The sequence below is a fragment of the Heterocephalus glaber genome, unplaced genomic scaffold, assembly GCF_053883595.1.
Source record: "Heterocephalus glaber isolate CG9 unplaced genomic scaffold, H.glaber_assembly_v1.0 deba00000594, whole genome shotgun sequence".
Lineage (NCBI taxonomy): Eukaryota > Metazoa > Chordata > Mammalia > Rodentia > Bathyergidae > Heterocephalus > Heterocephalus glaber.
Window position 1 is genome coordinate 19,751,473 of NW_028258151.1, and position 19,417 is coordinate 19,770,889.

At 47.6% G+C, this 19,417-nt stretch overlaps 1 protein-coding gene across 14 annotated transcripts in view; it reads right to left on the bottom strand.

The window, feature by feature from the left end:
- The window catches only part of Shank2 (SH3 and multiple ankyrin repeat domains 2), a 534,108-nt gene extending 521,110 nt beyond the window's left edge, over window positions 1–12,998 (bottom strand). For 4 of the 14 annotated variants that reach the window (XM_087205474.1, XM_087205473.1, XM_087205478.1 and 1 more), the window contains exon 1: window positions 11,619–12,416. The gene's annotated coding sequence lies outside the window, so the exon portion shown is untranslated. Of the gene's footprint in view, window positions 1–11,618; window positions 12,451–12,894 lie in introns of those variants that run through there. The other 10 variants (XM_087205463.1, XM_087205466.1, XM_087205462.1 and 7 more) reach the window with 7 other exon arrangements.
- Between the last annotated feature and the right edge of the window lie 6,419 nt (window positions 12,999–19,417).

The following is a 19,417-nucleotide window of genomic DNA, read 5'->3' on the forward strand; positions in this document are numbered from 1 at the left end:
ATGAGAATGTTTTGGAGATGAACAGGGCAGATGATGAATGTGCACCACTGAAATGTGCACTTAATAATGGTTAAATAAGCCCAGGGATTTAGCTCAGTGGCACCGTGCCTGCCTTGCAAGTGCAAGGTCCAGAGTTTGATCGCTGGTACCTAATAATAATAATAATAATAATAGTTAGCTGGTAAATTGTTTATATATATATATATATATATATACACACACATACATATACATAATTTTTAAAACCTAATAGAAAACAAGCTTGAATGAAAAAGTGGGACACTAAATAAGATATCATCAAAATTTAAAACTTTAGTACTTCAAAGGATGCCATTAAAGCAAAAACAGAATCCATAGAATGGAGGGAAATATTATCAAATTATGTATCTGATAAGAGATTTGAGTCTAGAATATGTAAACAATTCTCCTCTATAAATAAGAAAAAGACCAAAAAGTAACTAAAAAATGAGTAATGGATATTTCTCCAAGGAATATACCAAAGTCTCTAACATGTGCCTAAAAAGATGCTTCATATCATTAGCCCCAAGAGAAATACAAATCAAAAATCCAACGACAGGGACTAGGAGTGTGTCTCAATGGCACAGTGCTTGTCTGATGTATTTGAGGCCCTGGATCCAATCCCCAGCACTGAAAAATAGAAAACACCTAACCAGATACCACATTATACTCATCAGGATAGCTATAAGCAAAAGGAGAGCTAATAACAAGTGTTGGTGAGGTTGTGGAGAAATTGGAATCCTCAGACTCTGTCGATGGGCAGGTAAAATGGTTCATCCACACTGGAGAATCCTGGCAGCTCCTCAAAAGACTATACATAGAATTATCATAAGCCCCACAATCTCACTGCAGAGTAAATACTCAAGAGAAATGAAAACATGTCTACCTGAAAATTTGTATGTGAATATTCACAGCAGGAAGATTCATAACAGATAAACCGTGGGGGAAACTCACATGTTCACATGATGAATGGATACATTAAATTGGTTTCATTCACACAGTGGAAGAGAAAGGAATGAAGTGCTGACTCATATTACAACATAGACAAACCTTAAAAACATTATGCTAAGTGCAAGAAGCCAGCCACAATGGGTCCTGGAGAATGATTCTATTTTTATGAAATGTCCAGAGTAGGCAAAGCCTAAGATAGGAAGTATATCCTTTTGGGGTGCTTGAAGCACTGTAAAAAAGCAACAATAGCCCTGAACTCTGTGAATATGCTATAGTTATTGAACTGTGCTCTTTAAATGGGCACAGTAGCCAGGCCTGGTGATACACACCTCTAATCCCAGCACTCTGGAAGCCTGAGGTAGGATTGCAAGTTCCAGCCCAGCCTAAACAACTTAGCAAGACTTGGAGTATCAATGAATGAATGAAGAAGGAAGGAAAAGGAAAAATTATGAGAAAAGGAGAAAATGGAAAAGTCTTTGTAAACAGGGAAGGGTGGAGGGGGTGAAGGGAGGACAGGGAATGGGGAAAAAATAAGAACCAAGATAAATCATGTACAGGTACAAGTACCCAATGATAAATGTAAATGTATTGTATACCTAAAATGTACCAATAAAAGAATTTAAGGGAAAAAAAAGAAAAAAGAAATGAAAGAATGAATGAGGATGTAGCTCAATGTGAAGGCCCTAGGTTAGATCCCCAATATAGCAATAAATAAATGAGAAAATAAATAAAAGGGAAATTCGTATGGTATGTACATTATATGTCAATAAATGATATACCTGTATGTATATACACATATATGTATGTGTGCATATATGTATATTTTTAAAAGATTAGGGCAGTACCCAGCACATTCACATACATCAGCACCTAACCAGTATGTGGTGAGCACATTCCAGGCACTGGGAACATCCTGATGAACAAGACAGATGGAGAAGGTCTCTACCCTGGAATAAAGACCTTCCAGAGGGAAGCAGGCAGGTAACAAATACAGAATCACACTGAGTCCAGGTGTGAGTTATCAAGGAAGCAGATCAGAAAAGGAGAATGCAAACAAAGGGACTGACAGATCTCTGTAGTCTCAGCCCCTCCACCCACCACTCTCCCAGCCCTATGTCCATCCCCAAGGGTGTCAAGAGAGAGCCCTGGACACTGGCTGGCAGGGGCCTCACTCTCTCAAAGAAAGAGGCAGGGCAGGGCCTACCCTTCCATTCCCATCCCATACCCAGGTTACCAAAGAACTGACTGAACTACCTAACATGAACACCCATCACCAAGGATAGCTCCCTCCCAGCCTCTCCCTCAATCTCCATCCTGACCCCACCTAGGGCAAGAGGAGAAGGACCAGGAACTGTCCCAAAAGCCAGAGCAGAGTCCAGCTCTTCCTTGTAAGTTTACCTTCTTTATGACCACCACTAATCTGGCTGGAAACACAGACCCCATTAGGACGAGAAGTCATAAAAGAAGTTACTAAGGCCAATGAGAACATAGCCTGGCCAAGGATAGCTCAGTAACAGTGCTGCAGATCTAAACCAGGATAAACGTTGTCTGCCACCAAAAACTGACAACAGAACTTAAGCCACATAAAACCCCAAGGCTCAAACCCCACTCTCATCCGTTTCATATACCCAGACAAGGCATGGAGATTCTCTTTTCCAACAGAGTGGCTGGGGGCAATTAAATGAAAAAATATCCACAAAGAGCCCAGCATGCAGCAGGTGCTCAGTTACATATCTGATGAATGAGCATTTCTGATGATTCTGTTAACAGGAACTTATTAATTCAAATGTTTATCCAAGCACAATGCCTACTACTAAGAAATTCCCAGTGTGCTCAGTGCTGTGCCTTAGTCTCCTGAAAAGCATGTGGATGGATAAGAAAATGCTGGTGTCTCCAGCTACCATCTGTTCTGTGATTCCCAAAGCTCAGGTGTTCTCAAGGGCCACCCTTAAACTCTGAGGACACTCTTCTGTTCTGGGATAGTTCTTCCTCTGATGAAGTCCCAGGAAGCACTGGCTGCACCTCCCAACGCTGGGGGTGACATGAGCAGCCTGGGGATAGCATCAGCCTGGAATTATCTGGGCCCTTTCCCTGTCCCCATGCTCCTCTTCACAGCTCTCTGGGGAAAGTCATATACTTTTCCTCAAAACAACAATCCAGGGCCTATTTGAGCTCCCGACCCAGCAGAAGGCAGGTGGGCTGAGAACCAAGCCAGAGGAGGATGGGGTGCAAACACACAGCATGCCACGTGCTCTCCTTCATCCACAACTGGGAGGTAATCCAAGTCCCACAACTTCTCTTCTATGAGCCCTCCAAGACAGTTGCTACCTTGTGTAGGAATGAATATTAAGGTCATCTTCCCTCTCTGGATGATGAGTCACAGAGCAAGAATGACAGTCCAAGGTCACACACAGGAAGCTTCAGGGCCATGGCCTAGAATGGCCTCTCCATGGGACACAGGAGCGGCTTTGTGCCCTGTTACTGCTGTACAACTTAACTTTTGGTCACATCGCAACACATCATGTCACAATGTGCCTCAGTGTGGATCTCTTTGAGTTCATCTGCTTTGGTGTTCTTTTTTAGTTTCTTACATCTGTATGTTCATTTCCCTCCCAAGACTTGGGATGTTTTCAGCCATAATATCTTTGAATAAGTTTCCTGGTCAAAGTCAAAAGTGCAGAGATCTTTGAAAGCAGAAAAAGTGATTCCTTCCATACTAGGGAACCTCCATACGACTACCAGCAGATTTCTCAGGACAAACTATGCAGGCCAGGAGAGCATGGGATGAGATATTAAAGGCACTGAAAGGTAACAAAAAACAAACAAAGAAAACACCTGCCAACCAAAAATACTATATACAGCAAAAGTGTCTTTTGCAGATGAAAATGATATTAAAACATTCCCAGACAAATAAAAGCTGAGAGAATTCATCAGCACTCACTTGCAAGAAATGCTAAAGGGAGCTCTCCAACCTGACATGGAAGCAACATTGATAGCATAAGTATAAAACTCACTAGAAAATTCAAATATGCAGACTAACTCAGAGTCTATATTATTGTAGTAGTGCAGGACAAATCACTTTTAATTCTAGGATAAAAGTTAAAAGACAAAAAAAGTATTCTTAAAAGACACATGAATACTGTAGATGTAAACTGTGACGACAGTAACAAAGTGTGTTGGGAAGAAGTTAAAGTGTTGAATTTTGTGACTCAATGTATCAGTTTACATTAGCCTGCTATAATTAGAGGATATTTTATGTTTGCCCTTAAACTAACCATATATGTATGCACTTATGGAACACACAATACACCTTTGAGAATAAAGTTCCCTGCCCCACCAAACCCCCAGTTGTAGATGGGTCAGCCGCCTGTCTTCCCTGACCTCACATCTGGTTGATGAATAAAACTGCCTCCCAGGGATGGAGGTCTCTCATGTACGATTCTGTCTCTTCTCCTGGGCCCTGATCCCAAGCTGTCCAGCAGGGCCTCCCCAGACTCTGTAGCAGCTCCTTCCCAATCTACTCTCCCAAGCCCCTCTATTCACATGAGAAATCATTATTCAGATGCACCCATTCACCCTGCCAGGCAGTGTGGCTCCAGCAGCCCCCACCTGGACAGGGCCTCACAACCACAACAGAGTCCTGCTCCCTGCCCCCTTGTCACTGCCCAGGCTCATGTCACCCAGGCTAGGGATAACCTCTCCCTCCCACTCGCCCCACAAATACCTCTTGTGCTCCTGCTGCACTACATGCACATCCCACTATGCATCCTACCAGCTGCTCTGCTAGTGTCTCCTCAACCTCCTGAGGCCTCACCAGGCCTCCGTGACTCTGCAGCCTGGAGGATGGCCCCACATACTCCCACTGTTTTAGACTCTGCATCAGAGGCCCTGTTTGTTCTCAGGGTGGGGACCACCTGCAGACCATCTACAATTCCAACTAAATTTCACAAGTCTTGAAAGGTGAGAAAAGGGATATACACTGTTCAAAACATCCACCTAGCTACATGAAAAAGATGCCTTTCAAGTCCAGATCCTGTGCATGAGGCTGGGCCTATGCTCCTTCTGGCAGTTCTCAATGTGTGGTCTAGGGAATCCTAAGGGTTTCCCCAGGGCCTCTGCAGAGGAATTGACATCAAAACTTTTTATAGACTTAACTGTTCTTTCACTCTCATTCTCTCCCATGTATAGTCGTAGTCTCCAGAAATTACATAACATCTGATACCACAATAGACCAATGATACAAGCAGAGATGTCAAATCAGACAACATGAGCTTTTGCAAAAAACATGTAAAACACCACCATTCTACTTAGTGCTTTTCTTGTTTTAGAAAAAAATAGAGATTTTTGGTTTGCTTTGTTTCTGAGTATTCCTTTTTTTGGAAAATGTTTCTGTAAACAAATGTTATTTATGTTAATATGTAATGAGTTTGTTTTTTTAAATACATTGATAATGTTTATGGTATTGGGGATTGTAGCCAGGGTCTTTGGACTGAGCTACATCCTCATCTCTTTCTATTTTGAGACAGGGTCTCGCTAAGTCATTAAGTCACCCAGGCTGGGGCTTAAACTTAGATATTTCTGTCCCCTAAAGTGCTGGGATCACAGACATGCACCACTGTGCCCAGCTAATAGTTTTAAGTTCTCTTTTTAAATTCCCTATAAGACAAATATCAATAGACAAATGTACATACACAAGAAGTTTCTGAGTCCTTAAAAATTCCTGTTAGGCTAATTGTGGTGGCACATGCCTGTAATCACAGCATTCTGAGAAGCTGAGACAGAAGGATCTCAAGTCCTAGCCCAACCTGAGCAACTAAGCAAGACTCTGTCTCAAAATAAAAAAAGGACTGGGGACATAACTCAGTGTAAGGGCCCTGGGTTCAATTCACAGTACCACAAAGTAAACAAAAACAAAAAACACCCTCCCCTAAGAGGGGAAAGCAGCCCTCAGACCTTGATTTTGAAGACTGCTGTGCTGCCCTGTCTACTTCACCTGAAGCAAGCAGGAAGACAGACTAGCATGTCCCCCAAGATGACCTAGAGACAGGTAAGGGGCTGGTGCATCATTCTGCACAGTGAAGCAGTGACCACCTGTCCAGGACCAGCCATGAGACCTTCGGTAAGGTCAGCCAGCATTCACTGTCTCTGTCTGTCACTGGGAAAGGGCACAGTGGTCCCAGAGTCCATCTGGAGCTCTGGTGGGGATGATGGTGCGGCTCTGCATCAGGAAAGCAGTGAAAGCCGAGTGCCCATGGTCAGCATCAGTATGACTTTCACAATGTGCTGTCACCACAAGGTCTACAAAGGAAAGCAAATGGAAAGAGATAACTTTGAGAGTTTGTTGGGCTCATGGTGTCCCTGCCATCCCTAAAGAGCAGGGTCTTGGGGGACAGTGTCCCAGGACAACTCATCCCTGCTCACCACACCCACCCAAGGCCAAGCTGAGAGCAGAAGCTCTGTCTAAAGAAAGACTGGCTTCCCACCATCACCATGGGCCCACGAGCCCACCAGCTCTGAAACAGCTAAGCAGGTAATGGTCTTGGGGTCCACAGTGCCCTGGTGTCCTGACAGGCACATCTCCACTCCTTAACCTAGGCCAAAGTTGGCATCCATTTCCCACAATCCCAAAGCTTTGTCAAAGTCAGGCAGACTCTAAAAAGACAGAACAATCACCAGGAGGGTCCTGTGCAAACCAGAGAAAAAAAACCCACCAGCACCCAGCATGAGTCACTTAAACTCCAGAGGCATTCCCCACAGGGACCCCAAAGATGCAAACAAACCAAAGGCAGGCATTCCTGTTGCTTTAGCAACAGACCATGTTCCCTACTTCCAAGGATGTGATGAACACACATTGGTGCACTTCAAGGAGCTGTAGGAGCTATAGTAATCAGGAACAAGGCATTTGTTCCTGTTCCCGTGTTTGGGGAATTATTAACAACAAATCCTGGCTGGCTATTAATGTCTTCAGGAATTCCATTCCCAGCCCCATCTGGACTCTGGGTTCAAAAAAACTGTTTACCCATGGCCTTCACCCTACATTCCCTTGTACCTGCTTGGTAAATACCTGAAGTGTAATGATCCTGGCAGGTTCAGGCATGTGCCGCCAGCCAGGAACCCATTGCGCCAAGGATGCAATGCCAGCACTGGACCCAAAACTGCCAGAGCTTCTCCTCTGTCTGCAATCTCCCAAGGAAGCCAGTAGTTTCATGGCTTCTGTGACTTATTGCTGAATGACACTCAAGGAGGCAAAGTCTGGAACCAGGATGGAGCAATGACCATGATGCTTTCCCATCATCAGTATGTTCATCTGCCATCACCCCCAGTCCCTAAGGCCTGCTCACAGGTGCCCCTCTGCAGGATCCTCCATGCTAAGGGATCAGCAGCAAATCTGCAGGAAATTCAAGGCTTGCAGGCTCACATTCCACCTCTCAGACCAGCCAAGGCGATCATGAGTTCCTGGCCTGTGTAGTCTCTGGGCCTGAGCTCTGCTGGGGAAAACATGCACCCACTTCCTGGACTCCAGGCCTCCTATGACTCAATCTGTCTGTGTCCCCACTTCTCCACTCTGCCCTCTGCAGGCCCAAGCATCAAGCATCCAGCAGAGCCCCTGGGAAGCAGCCAGGCAGGCCCTCGGCCATTCCACATTCTGGCAGCATCTCGGGCAAGACATGCTCAAATCTGCAGGGCAACCATGAGGCTCCAGGTTTAGAGGCCCGGCCTGTGGACAGCTCAGAGGTGACATCATATGCCACTACCTTTACCTAGGTGCCACTGTCCCAGGGCAGAAATCACCTGCCAGGACCTTCTTTCAACTGTCCTGCCTCCTAAAAACTTGAGGTTTCTCAAGGCGTTTTCCCAGAACATTTGCAAACAATCCCTAGGGAACTCAGGGATCAGCATTTCCCAGACGGGACCAGGAGCCCATCTGCACCTCTGTGGCCCACCATTTGGAATCTGTGGCCTCTGTTGAGGAGTTTGTGGCCTGATTCAACCCACTTGTCCCCACTGCACTGCTCCCAAAGGCCAGGGAGAGGCCTGGACAAGGCACACCCAAACACTGTCCCTCTCCTCCTTGGGTACCAGGCCCCAGTTCAGCACTGGCATCTGACAGCCGATCAAGGGAACCCTGCTTGTTGCTGCTGCTACCCCAAAAACTCCCAACAGCTGGAAGGCTTTTAAGAGCTTAATTCCCCAGGAAGTGACGTGTGTGCAGCAGTAACCCATCCTGAAGCCACACAGCCACTGACCCATGTTGCTATTCCTGAGCCCTGGGCAGGTTCTGAGCAATGAGCATGGGCAGGCATGTTCCCCTAACCTGTTTAAGACTAGAACCCCCTGAAGGGAAGACTTATGTCAGAGGTACCCCAAAGACAACCTCAGCATTCCCACAAGTGCCAGTGAGATACATACATGTTAGCTGGTCAAACCAATACCTGAACTTGCTTTCTGCAACAACAAAAAACATTTCCATCAAGAAATCTGATCAGACAGCCAGGCATGGTGGTGTAAGCCTATAATACCAGCACTCTGGGAGCAGGAGTATCACAAGTTGGAGTACAGTTTGAGCAATTTAGAAACAGCAAGACCTTGTCTCAAAATTAAAAAAAAAAAATCAGAAAGGTCTAGAGCTGTAACGCAGTGCAAAGGTGCTGAGTTCAATCACTAGTATGGGGAGGAGGAAGAGAAAAGAAGGAAGAAATCTTATCAGAAACTGGTTTTTACATGCTATCATTCAATTTCACACCTCAGAAACAAGACCACTAATCTTCTGTCTTCTGGTTGCACTTTCCCAGTAAATGACGTGTTCTGAGTCCTAGCAGCATGGAGAGCCTAAGGGCTGGGCTCCTCCAGGAGCAATCCCAGTCCCCATACACTAGCTGTGGGACCCACAAGAAGTGGCTTCACTGCCCTGAGCCTTAGGATCCTGATCTGCAAAAAAGGAATAGTAATTGATGGTGATGCTCTCCTCAGGGTTTAGTGAGACTTAAAATAGCAAGAGCAGCTCACTATGGGGACACACGCCTATAATCCCAGCTAGTCCGGAGGTACTACTCAAGAGCCTGAGGAAGGAGGATCACAAGCTCCAAGGCAACTTAGAGAGACTCTGTCTCAAAAGAAAAGACAAGAAAAGAAAGCAAGAGCAGAGAAAGCAGGGCTTCCACTTCCCAGCTGCTGACTATTATTATTGCACCTGCTGGTGGTGCTTTTCCCACCTTGGAACCAGGACTATATATCATTTCTGCCAAAAGCAGCATGCAGTACCACGAATACAGTCAAACAACTCAGTCCTCTTCCAACTGTTTATATTGCCTCCTGCACACACACTGGGGACATTCACTGTGCTTGACAGCACCCACCAGACATTCCTATCCCTACCCCTGGGCAGATGCACTAACTGTCCCACCACTCCTTTGTCCCCACCAGCCTGGACATGCCCAGGGACAGCAACCTGCATTCAGCTCCAGGCCTGGCCCATAGCAGCAAGCCCTTCAGTGACGATCTTGAGCTCATTTTGATGCAACATGTGGAGAAAGAAATATGCTCTCTATCAGCTGTGCCAGCAAAGAATGGTAGGGCCCTGGTTTTAGATGCCACAACCCTCCACAAAGGTCACAGGGTCAGGGATCAAGGGAAGGGAGGCTCAATATGTTCACAATCTCTCAGTAAGTAATTCATTCACCCAGAGGCCAGGAGAAGGCCTTGAGGGGTCCAAAGGTGAAAAAGACAGACCTGTGTGCAGTATTCCCTTCTCCTCTGCTCCCCAAACTCCCTGATGGTCCAGGTAGAGAGTTTTGGGAAATTAATGAGGTCACTTGGAGGAAGGAGTCTACAAGTCCCTCTTACAGGTTTGCTGTGGCTAAGGAGAACCAGGGCTTCCCGAAAAGGCTATAAATGTCAATTCCCTCTGGCCATGCCCTCCTGGCTGCCCTATGAGCTGCTCTCAACCTCAGAAGGAAGCTCTACCTGCCTGGCAAGGGGACTTCAGGGGCCAAGTGCTATTGTTTACAGCCACCCCAAGACTCCTAAGTGGGGGCACATTCCCCAGCCCCTACAGCAGCTCCCACACTTTCCTCCACTTTGGACAAGTCCCCATTACACACAGGCGGCCCACAGGAGCTCCAGAATGCTACAACTTAGGGCTCCATTACATAATCAGAAATAATTCGAGCATGCTAAGGAACTGTTTTTCTACAAAAGTGCACTCTTAGTGTCTTGCATATGGGTCCATTCCTGACCTAGTCTCAGTTTCACTTCCCTCATCACTCTGATGAAATATAAAATGCAATGCTATCTTGCAATTCCCTCACCTTCCTCCGGCCAGATTTCCTCATATCTGAATCCAGCCTCAATAATCCTGTCTCCTAGATAGCCAGCTCCCACCCTCCCAGGGCCTGGACCAAGTCCCCTGAACTTGGTAGGGGCCCAAGACACCAGCAGGGGGCCACAGTCACAGTCCAGAACAACAACTGAATAAGCCTAGGAACATCTGGAAACTTATCTATGAACAGGCTTGCTAAAGCAAAAGGTACTGGAGACAGTGCGGCAGATTTTCCTCCTCCCGGTCCAAGATCTAAATTTGTTAAAAGCAGCCAAGGGCTGTCAACGGGGCCCCCTGGGACCTGCTTTTGAAGCCAAAATCACCTTATTCATAAAGGGCTCCTTTGACACCTGAATCCCACCCTCCTGCATAGGGACCCAGAGAATGAACTGGCTTCCACCCATTTCCTCCTTCTTGGAAGTTTTCCTAGCATGATAATGGAATTCATTTCCTTGAGAATATTGCTCCCAGGAGTTTTAACATCTAGCCACTATTAAGACAGCCTCCTTTGATTGAATCAAGGGTCTCTCCTGCCCTCTTTAAGGACTCTGAGTTCTGGGGTAAAAGCCTACAGCTACCACCTATTAACCCTTCTTAAAGCAGCCACATCCACTACCTCTGCCTTAATTAGCAGTAGAAAGCTCCCTCCACTCTTAACTGCCCAGGCAATGGAAGATTCACTGCCTTGATCAGGAGCAGCCTTGCTGTGACCCACAAGTGGTTGGAAAACCCGGGTCTCCAAATGCAAGGCCTCTGGACATACCACACCCCAGAGAAACAGCGCACAGTGGGTCGTCACTATTATTGAATGTGGACAGCAGGAGACCTGGATCCACGATGATCTCCGCTAGATTCCTGGCCCGCAGAACCTCCCTAGTCGTTCAGCGAAGTCGAGGGCCGAATTCCAGGTAGAGATCAAGCCATCATTCCCTACAGGGACTTCCAAAATTACCTCCCAGCTTCCAGGAGCTCAACTTAATTAGCTGATTGACCTCATTTAACGTTCAAACTTGAGTTTCAGAAGAGAAAGAGGTCACACACCTATCCAATTTACTATCTCGAATTTCCACGTGAAAACCACGACAGTATTTTCGGACGGCCTCGGGGGGCTTCCAGGACCGTACTGTCTGCAACCCCCCCCACACACACACAAACACGTATCCTGGCCTAACCCTCCACCCGTGGGCCCAAGAATCCTCTAGGATTAGCCGCCCAGAATCCCTTTAAAAGCTCGGCTGCCAAAATTCATGGTCACTAGAACCATTCCTCTGCCCCTCTGGGCGTCCTCAGGCCCACAGAAAACGAGAGCCTTGCCCGAGAGCCTACCCACCGAGAACAGGAGATCCATGCACGGATCCACGGGAGGGAGCCGCGCCTCGATTCGGGGGCCCGGCTGGCGAGGTCCCACAGGAGACCCCCTCGTCTTCCACGCCCAGACGGCGAGATCCACCGCGATTCCGGACCCTGGTGGCGAGGGCCACTGCGAGCCTCACACCAGCTGCTCCTGGGAGGAAATTAACGCTCGAATCGCGAATCGCAGAGGTCGCACCTGCTGGCTCAGTCGGCGGCCCCAGCCCAGGGGGCAAGTGCGCGGTCTGCGTCTTCGAGAGCGTTCCCCGCGCTGGGCGCGCCCGGGGCCACCCCGTGGAGGCGCCTGGGCCGCGGGCGCGCTGGCGGAGCTGCCCGCCGCGGGGGAGGAGGGATGCCCGGGCGAAAGTTGCCAGGGAAACTTGAGCAACTCGAGCGCGCCGGTGGCAGCCTTCTGCATAATTCACAGGCAGTGGCTGCCGGACGCGGGGGCCGCTCCCCTGCGCCCGCCGGGTCCCCACACCCCTGCAGGAGAGCGTGGCGGCCGGGGATGGACACCCGGCGGGAGCTCCGCGGGACCCCGGAGACTGGGGCGCCAGAGCCACCAGCCCCCTGCCAGCACCCGGAGCGCCGCCATCAGCTTCCCACAGCCGGCTGCTGCAGTCGCGCTCCAGGCTTGGGGAGCTGAGTGTAGGGCTGGGGTGACCGCCGCGGGGTCTCTAGGGACCTTGCACTGTGGCAGGGTCTGCGCCCCCTGGCGGCCCCGGGCCTGCTCTTCCGCCGGATTTGCCCGCCCAAGTCCCCGAGAAGCGGGCTGCGACCTAGGACAGGCAGACCCCAGCGAGGGGCGGAGGCTGATCCACCTGCGCGGTCCCAGGGGAAGGGGCAGGAAGAGCTAGAGGTGGCCAAGGACAAGGAGGGTGCTCCTGCGTTCTGCTCCCAAGCTGCTCCCAAAGCTTTTAAAAGCGGTTCTTGCCCCGCAGGGAAGCCGTGGGGGTGGGGTGTCTCTTCAGAGAGAAGCGAGCCCCACCTGGATGCGCGCATCCTCTCCCCAAGCCCCTGCCGCCAGCTTCTAAGGGTCCAGGTCTGTGCTGACCAGGTAGTTGGTGCTCCTGGAATCAAGACGCACCCAAAATGGCTCAGAGAGCAGGGCTGGGTGCCTAGGGGCCACCTACTGTCCTTTCCAGCTCGCACCCGCAGAGACCTGCGCCCCCGGCCCCGGTCTCACCTGCTCGCACGGCGGCTTGAGCGCTGGGGGCGGGCCCGAGCCCCAGCCTAGGGCCGGCGTCCGCACTCACCTGGCTCGGCCGTGGGACCGGTGCGCGGGAGCCGCCGCCGCCGCCGCCGCTCAGGTGTCGGGAAAGGAGCGCTGCGGCCCCGCCCCTTGCGCAGCCGGCGACCCGGGGTTCTGGGGGTGGCACGGGCGGGGGGGGGGCTGGCAGCGTGGGGGAGGGGTCCTCTCGCCTGCGGAAGGGTCCGCGCTGCCCCTCCAGCCTTCGCCCCACCTGGCCCAGCGGCTCCCGCTTGGCGAGCGGGTCTGTTGTAGCAACCCCTGGAGGCGCCCGGGCGCCCAGAGCCGCCCCGCCCCACCGCGGGCTGCGTGGCTCACGAAACCCCCTCCCCCAGCAGCCAGGCGGACAAGAAAGTCCCTTCGCATTGTATAGCCCGGCTCATTTTGAATGATTATCCCGAACGCGGCCGGCTCCCACCTTGGAATATTTTAACAGGATTTGGAAGCAGAGCCTGGATGCACAGGAAGGGTTAGCAGAGCACGAGAAAACTTTGTACGTGGGCAACTCACAGGCTGCTGCTTCCCAGGCCACCAGGTCTGGGCGCCTTCTGCCTAGGAGTGTGAGACCTGTCTCCAACACCTGCCCCACGAGCCATGCAAGGCTGCAAAGGCCGGGGTGGGAGTAGGAGAGAAGGGTCGCTGCTCAAAGAAATCCTAGAGGCCAAGCAGCACCCTCTGGAGTGGCCCAGGGATCCTATTTTACCCAGGACGCGGGAATTTTTGGCCTAGCCAAAGGCCAAAGGAGCCTGTCTGGAGCCTCTGCCCCCAGCCTGGAGCTCTGGCCTGGTCCCCAGTCCCTGTGTGCTCGTGGGCTAGAACTTCTCCAGGCTATTCACTGCTAACTTCACCTTGTGGGAGTTGTGTGTCCTGTGGTTTTCATTAATCGGGAAAAGGAGGGTATTTCCTGCCCACCAGGATCTTCAGTCTTAGCGGTTTGGGCTGGAAATAGAGATCCCTCATGAGGATCCAATCTGGAACACTAACACTAGGGAAAAAATCTGAACTCCCCCACCCCCCGCCACAAAGAATGACTATATGTATGTATATCTATTTTAAAGTCAATCTTATAGGACATGCCTGAGAGATTTGCATGTGCTGGTGACTTCAACATACCAAAGGCAAAGTTAAATATTTGCTCTAGATAGTTTTTTTTTTTTTTTGGCTTGCATAATTGTCCCACATTTCAAAGAAGTTTTTACAACCACTTAGGTTAAAAAAAAAGAAAAAGGTTGTATTTGGGGCCTGCATATTTCAGGACACGCATGGAGTAAATACTGTAATTCCTTGAGGGTGTTCCTAGCTGCAAACTTCTTTCTCTCCCCTGCTTCCTTAGGCATGAGGCTTGATAAAATATTTGTTGAAAGAATAAAGGAGGCATTCCATCAAATGGTCATAATCCCTAAAACAGGAAGAAAGAAGTTTAGCAGGATCTCACGGGCTACCGGGAGAGGTGGTCAGCCCAGTATTCTGCTGTTCTTTGGGTTTTCCAGGATCAGACTCAAGGTGTGGGTATGGGCTCCACTTCCCCATAATTTGTTCAGCCCCCTACCCCAGAGAAAGCATATCATCTAAGTGAATGGGGTGTGTTTGCCCTACAAACCCAGCTCAAAGGCACATCCCCAAGATATTACCCTCCTGCCACCAGACCCCCACCTAACCCCGTCCCAAGTTTCTAGAGCCACAGCTGAACATAGCAAGGAAAGTGGCTGGGCAGAATTCAGCTGTGAACAGTTTCTGCTATCCCCACAGAAGGCACAAGTCTCAGCACTTTGCTACTGTAGTCAATAAATACTTTCCCAGGGGACCTAGGCTGTAGCCCGCCTGTCCATCCAAGTGACAGCCCCGACCACCCCCTCTGGTGCCTCTGCCCTCTTTGTTGCCCAACAGAAGCAGGCTGTGATGAGAGCCCATCCCATCACTTGACATTTAAGGACAGGATCCTGCCTACGTCCCAGTTTCTTTGTGTCTGTTTAGAGCTATCCAGTCCAGCCTTGAACAAAGTTTAAGCCACATCCTTTGAGTCTTTAACAACTTCACACAGAGTGGTTCAGGGCCAGATCACATTGCAGCAGGTACCTGCCCCGACTTAAGGCCCCAAGAAGTATTTCATGTTGGGGGAGAACCCTGCTCTTCTCCAGCCTCAAACTTCACTGAATCATTGCTCACTTGAGGCAGCCTCATTCAGAATTCTCATTTCACTGTACATGTCACTGAGTGCCTTATTTTTGTTTCAGTTTAGGAAAAGTAGAAATTGTCCTTTTTGCTTCTTGACTTCAGAACTCCTGTTTCTGTTTTGGCGAGCTGTCTTCCCTGGGTTCCCCTTGTGTATGATGCTATAGAAGGAAAGGCTGAAGGAGCATGTGTGCAGAAGGAGGTCATGATGTCCAGGGTATAATTTTTCCTCTTTCCTTGTAAATCCTGAAATCTGCAGCTGTTAGTCCCAGTGTTTATGGACCGCACACTGCAACTTCCCAGAAAGAGGAACCATTTCACAGAGAGCTAGAAACTGGGATGTGGTACTTTGAAGGGATGCAAAACATAACCCTCTTTTCTGTCCTGGGAAAAACATGATAAATATTTTGTGGCATAGATTAACCCAGATGCTCATTGCATTCAGCAGCAGTTCCTATCTGGCTTGTGTCTAGAAGGTTCTGGGCTCAGGCCTCAATACAGAGGCCAGCAGTTCTTCAGACAAAGGTGATCAGACTGCCCAAGCTAGCATGACCTATCTCAGCTCCACTGCTTACTCAAGAGAAGCTGGCATCTAAGCAAGGGAAGAGACTTGTCCAATGACATGAAGTCAGACCAGGTGAAAAGTCAAGCATGCACAGATGAAGCCAGGTAAAGGCAGGTGTGCACAGGTAAAAGCAGGTGCTCCAGTGAGCAAGTCTGCCCCATTCCCTGATCCCTGCCAAGTTCCCCTATGCTTTTGCAGTTTTTTCAACTTGGTTTCCATTATAGCAAGAGCTCTATTTCCTTCTTGTTTCCCCACATCAAATATTAGAAAATGTACTCATTTCTCCATAATTTCTGACAATTTCTAGCTCAGTCACATAGACCTGATAGTGCAAATAGTCCCAGATTTTGCAAATCCCCAACTCCTCTGCAGATATGCCTCCCATGATTCACCTCTGAGTCTTACACAGACATTTATTACTCTCCACTAATTTTGCATTAGCTTATTTTCCATGGATTTGTCCCGAAAGGCCTCCTGGCACTTTGAACATAAGAGCCAAGAGACTGTAACTAGGAAAATGGAAAGATGGTTGGCATCTCCCAGAATCTGAGATAAGAGGGGCTGGTCTGAAGCTTTTTCGGGAGGATGCAGGAAGCAGTGGGCTGGACAGAGGGGCAGTTGGGCTTCCATCTAGGCTGCAGCCCTTTTCCTGTACCTTGAGTACACTCTGTCTTTCTGCCTCCCTCCAGGATAAATCCCAGGCCTCCTGCTGGTCCAAGTCAGCCTGGGGTTGGAGGTGCTGATGCTACGGGGGGGAAGCCTCTGTCCATGAGGAAGTAGAACAGTGGCAGCAGGGAGATGTCTAGCTCCACCTAACCGTCCTACAGAGGGGGAAGCTGTGGGTTCTCAGGGGTGCCTTCAGAGCTTACAGCAGAGATCTAGACAAGACACCATTTTGGGAATCCCCTCCTCTGTATCCCCTGCTCCATCCACTATCTCTGGGGGTCACCTTTCATATACAGCAAACTGCAACCAAGTCTTTATTTAGGCAAAGCATTCAGGGGACATCAAAATAATATAAAAATGCTCTTGTGCTCTTGTGTGAAACTATGGATCAGACACCCAAAGTCACCCTGAAGGCAACAAGAATTGAGACTAGAGGAACTTCACAGAAGTAAAAGGGTTTGACTCTCATGAAACCAAGTCGGCAATGTGATGCTCTTATTGGAAAGGAAACACATAAGAGGTACCCATGGCAAACAAATAAATAATCCAAACCTTTCAAACTATCAGCAGAAGGAATGTGACACAATGGGTATTATAGAAACAATACACATGACTGAGGTTTATTTCAATAATGTTACAGTGTTTCAATATCAGCAAACCCATTAGACTTTGTGTGTGTGTGTGTATGTGTGTGTGTGTGTGGTGCTGGATTAAACCCAGGATATTGCACAATTGCACATGCTAGCGAATTGCTCTACCTCTGAGCTATAGCTCCAGCCTAGGAAATATGTTTGATCAAGCAATATTGCTTAGTGAAAAGAGAATCATTTGAGAGTATTTTAATATTATTCAATTTTATATATAAAGCCAAAGGCAGCATCATGTTTAAATATAAAACACTACATCACTTTCATTCAGTTCAGAAACAAGAAATGTGAGACTGGTACTAGTACTTAACATTTCTGTGAAATACCAGCCAATGCAATCAAACAAGAAAATGAAATGAGAAACTTATATATTGGAAATAAAAAGGTAAACTTCCCATTTGGGGAGGTGCTATGATTTTCTCCATGAAAAAAAAAAATAAACCCAGAAACTGAAAGCTTATGGAAAGGAGAACCTATGGAAGAGAGAGCAGCCTTTCTATTTATGAGCAAATAACCAGTTGGGAAAACAGAGGGAAATGAAACCATTCTTGGAATCAATAGGACAAAAGGAAAAAAGAACCAAGACAAATATAATACAAACTTCCCTAGACCTTCAGGAGAAGAGAAAAAAAAATACCCTGAAACATCCACTGTAGAAAAGGAAAACAAGCAGAGTAAGCAAACATCTGGTCTGAGATTGTGGGTTGGAACAGGGACTGTTAACCCCAAATGCAAGGAAAACCTAAAAATAGAGGCCTGCAATATGCCAAGGAACTGCCATACCTACCAAGTGTGCCATGGAATAGAGTGATGGAGGAATTGGCCTCCTGGCTGCCTGAATAGGACACTCCAGCCAGGACCTCCCAGGCTCTTCCCTCTGTATTTGCCACATGCACACAGTTTCCCTGACTATGACTCTTCCTGCACATCTGAGCTGAACTATGATCTGGGCGCTAGGACCACAGCGAATCTTGCATCCCTTCTCTCCAGGGTCCACAGTGTGACTCTGTCTTGCTCACCTTAATCTGCAGTGGCTCCATAGAACTTGGCTCTTGGTACGTGCTCAGTGTGGTCTTAGGGAATGAAGAGAGGCAGGAGAAAAGGAAGGAAATAAGAAAATAACAGAGAGGATGAAGGGAGCAAACCCAAGAAAGAATTTACTCTGTCACAACTGTGCTTTTAAACAACATATAAAAAAGGAGAAGGACTAGATCATGTTGTACTACAGACCTAGTAATTTTTGGAAAATAGAACCAAATCTCTAAGCCATTCCTTGTAGCAAAATAATTATAGATGGATTAAAGACTTAACTATTAAAGATCAAATAATAAAACATTAGAGAAAATCCACTCTTACAACCTTGGGTGGAGAAGGTTGGAAGTTCTTCCTACACATGTCAGGTATTCTAGAGGAAGGGATCATATCGGACTACCTGGGAGTGGGACTTCTACATGACAACCACCAAGAGGTGACAAAGATCAAGACAAAGGTCGAGAGAGAGGCTGGAGGGCACATTGAGACCTGCATGTTAAAAAGCTGATAAATATCCTAAATCTATAAGGGATCTTCACACAGTAATAAAATTCATCAAAAACTTTGCTTTAAAAATGGATAGATAACAGAAAAGAAAAATTTACTTCAAAATATTAAAAAGTCATAATTCTTTTTAACAAATGATGCTAAACAATCAAGCATCCATATGGAAAAAAGAACCCCACTCTGTGTCTCACACTGAATACAGAGTTGACTCCAAAATGGCCCTAGGTACCATAAATGTAAAACGTAAAAGGTATAAAACTTAAAAAAAAAACTTAGAAGAAAATCACTTTTTGTTCTTGGGTTAGACAAAATGTTCTTAGCTAGGACAACAAGACCATGATCCACAAAAGAAAACAATTGATAAATTGGGGGTTAGGGCATAGTTCCATAGTACAGTACCTACCTAGTATGTGTGAAGGCCTGGGTTCAACCCCCAGCACTACAAAAATAAAAAAATAAATTGTATTTCATCAAAGTTTAAATATTTTTCTCTATGAAAGTTACACCATAAAGAGAATGAAAAGACAAGCCATAGGCTGGGAGCAAATACTTAAAAATCATGTGTTTCACAAAGGACTTGTCTGTAGACTACACAGAATAAAAATAAGAGATCTTATAATTCAGTAAGATGCAAACAGCCCAATTTTAAAAATGGGCAAAAGCTTTGGACAGGTCTCTTCACTAAAGATATACAGATGACACATAAGAAAAGGAGATACCATCGTCAGTCAGGGAAATGTGTTATGGTTTATATTTAGATGTCCCCTGAAAGCTTCATGTAATCATAGGTGGGCTTTGAGGAAGGTGATTGAATTATTGGGTGCTATACTCATTGGCGGATTCATTCACTGATGAGTTAATATCTAAATGTGATGTTAGGAGGTGGGGCCTGTCTGGAAGAGGTGGGTCGGTGGGGGCGTGGCCTGGAAGGTATCTCCCTT